The sequence below is a fragment of the Anomaloglossus baeobatrachus genome, unplaced genomic scaffold, assembly GCF_048569485.1.
Source record: "Anomaloglossus baeobatrachus isolate aAnoBae1 unplaced genomic scaffold, aAnoBae1.hap1 Scaffold_71, whole genome shotgun sequence".
In the NCBI taxonomy this organism is placed as follows: Eukaryota; Metazoa; Chordata; class Amphibia; order Anura; family Aromobatidae; genus Anomaloglossus; species Anomaloglossus baeobatrachus.
Window position 1 is genome coordinate 329,118 of NW_027445085.1, and position 3,363 is coordinate 332,480.

Here is a 3,363-nt window from a genome sequence, read left to right on the forward strand (position 1 = left end):
TCGCAGGCCGCGAGGTATCCAACCGCTCTCCAAATATTTTGTAAGGAAGGCCCGGTTCCACCATATGCGTGTTCTTTTTTTGTAGAGATCCTTGTATTTGTGCATGAGGGTCCGCAAAGACTGGTCCTCAGGGGGTCCCCCGTCAATGGTGTTAGGATTGGGGGCTGTGCTACCGCATCCTTTTGTGACCTCATTCAAATGGGTGAGCCACGCCTGGTCGCGTGCTCTGAAATTCATGTTAGCCATAAAGGGAGCTGTGGAACACACAGAAAAGAAGCAAATTATAAACAACATATACATGGCTTGATTCGGTAATCACTGGGGGAAACACAGCCTGGAGTTCCCACAGGGGGGGGTGCCTACTTCAGAGAGCATTTTGAACAAAGAGGGAAGAAGAGATATGGCACCAAAGTTATTTGCAAAAGTATTAAATTTTATTCACATAAAATAGATGAAGATACAACTTTTTTTCATAAGAATAAAAATAAATAGTACAGTATCAAATTAGAACACAAATTAGAAAGAATGAGGCAACCCAGGGATGAGGATGCAAGTGTAGGTAGAACACAAAAAAGGGGAGGGGGGAGAGGTGTGAAGTCCTACTCATTGCCAGTAACGAAACCCTGGGGGGGTGGTATATAACTGGAGTGTATTGGTCCAAAAATTGGACCCCAGCCCCCCAAGGTAGTAAATAGACCAAATGACCCTCCACAGGGGATGTATGGTCAAAGATTGAAGTGCATAACCAAAAAACAGGTAGGCAAAGATGGTTAGAAGAAGTATGAAGAAATAATCTCCACCAGAGTAGTCGTGGGGCAATAAAGAGGAGGCTGAAATGTTGTGTGTAATAAATTCTAGTCGTGAAGCCGAGAGGTGCCAGTTAGCACATAAACGACTAATAAAAATTACACAATACACACACACAATCAGGTCCTTTATGCCCGGGCTAGTCGTGGAGCTGGAGAGGAAAGAAAATGCACACACACAATCAGAGCATAAATGCCCTGACTAGTCGTGGAGCTGGAGAGGAAGGGAAGGAATGTGAAAGGTCCCGTAAAAGGGTACAGAGAAGGCAGGTAAAAACAGTTAGGGGGGTGTGCAGCCCAGCTCAAGAAGTGGACTAGTCATGTGGCAGAGAGAGGAAGCGAGTGGATACAAAGCAGGGAGAGTAAACGTGGGGCCGGGCGGTGCAGTACAGCACAATAACGGCCAAAGTCAAACAGGGAGAAAGAGGAAAAGCGAGTCTCTAGACCCACAATGGTTATGTGAGTCAGAGGGGAGTAGGAAAGAGGAAAAGTGAGAAAATTGAAGACTACCTGTGCAAGTGGAGGGGGGTCGCGGCAGGAGGACGAACCCAACAGCTGTTTCGCCTAAGCGCTTTTTCGAGGGAAGTGGAGAAGAGAGTGGGGCTGGCCGCTATATACAGGGGCGGCACAGTTGTTTTCAATCAAATGAAGATGGTGTCCGAAGAATGCGCATGCACCGGAAGTCGAGGCCAGCGGGCGGAGCGAGCCGAGACCGCCGAGGGTAGTGCGCATGCGCGGGAGAACGGACGTCTCCATGACTCCCACGCATGCGCATAAGACGGCCGCGGCCAGGCAACGCCGCGTCAGCAGTCAACGGACCGGCAGATGCGCAGGGACACCAAGTATGAGTGGAACAATGGAAAAGTAACAGGACAAAAATATTAGTAACATTTGGAATGGGTAATGCAAAACAATACATAGGGGAATGAACGGCATAATAAATGGACAGCATGGACACATCAGGAGACGAGGCGTCAACAGGGTATGTGAACTGGTGGTTAAAGATGCCGGTATACTTCAATCCAGACAGACCATGCCATCCAAGTTATCCACCGATGGAAGGGGAATAAAGAAGAAATAAAGGAAATGGAAATCCCCACAAAACTGAAACCTATATAAGGAAACCAAACACAGAGATAAAAGAAACAAAATAAATAAAAATACAAATACAAAACAACAAGAGATTGGCAATTACATGCAGCCAAACAAAGTTCATGGGCCTTGCCTCAGAGTCGAACCCACAACCTCTTGGAGAACAAGCAAAAAGCCTACCACTAAACCAACTCAGTGAAGTTGGAAACCGACTCTACATTAATTACTGCGCACTCAACATGGCCAAACAAAAGCAAAAGACAGTACCTGGCCTATCAATCCAATGGAAACTCATAGGTAACACAGTACATTGGACTAGGCAATTACATGCAGCCATACAAAGCCCATGGGTCTTGCCCCAGAGTCGAACCCACAACCTCTCGTAGCATGTAATTGCCTAGTCCAATGGACTATGTTGTATATGAGTTTCCATTGGATTGATAGGCCAGGGACTGTCTTTTGCTTTTGTTTGGCCATGTTGTGTGCACAGTCACTAGGATTATGTGAACTAATGTAAACTCTGTCACCAACTTCTCTGTGTTGGTGTAGTGGTTGGCTCTTTGCTTGGGCTACAAGAGGTTGTGGGTAGAGTTGAGCGCGGTTCGCGGTTCGTGGTTCTCCAGTTCTAGGCTCGAGTGATTTTTGGGCTGATCGAACTAGAACTCGAGCTTTTTGCTAAAAGCTCGGTAGTTCTAGAAACGTTCGAGAACGGTTCTAGCAGCAAAAAGCAGGGCTTTTTACAGCTACAGTGTGCAGGAGCCATCGCTGGCAGCCTGCCACAAGCTGGTAACCAAGATAAACATCGGGTATCCAAGCAAAGCGCTTTGGTTAGTAACCCGGTGTTTATCCTAGTTACGTGCAGGAAGCCCACACTTCCCCGCTCAGCTCGCTCCGCCCCCTCCTGCCCGCGGCATGTACACATACATACATACACACACATACACACACACACATACACACACACACACACACACACACACACGGTCCCGCTCGGCTTACCTGCGGTCGGTCCGGAGGCAGCAGTCCTTGGCACTGGAAACTGTGGCTGCCGGCCCTTTAAGGGTGTGTTCTCCTTCATTGAGCATCATCTGTGGGCGGAGCTACCGCCCGGCGTCCTGCTCGGTCGCACAGATGAAGGAGTCACAGTGCCAGCCAGCGACCCCCAGCACATCGCTTCCCTCCGGCGCTGTGTGGGCCCCATCTGCACCGTGACCTGATCAGTATGTGGGACATCACTCCCTCCCCGCCCCTCCCTGTCCCCCCGTGCGTGTGTGGGCCCCGCAGAGCCGTGTGTGTGGCCCCCGGAGCCGTGTGTGTGGCCCCCGGAGCCGCGTGTGTGGGCCCCGGAGCCGCGTGTGTGACCCCCGGAGCCGCGTGTGTGGGCCCCGCAGAGCAAGGTGTGTGTTTGTATGTATGTATATATGCAGCAGAGCAGTATGCGTGTCTATATGTATGTATATATGCA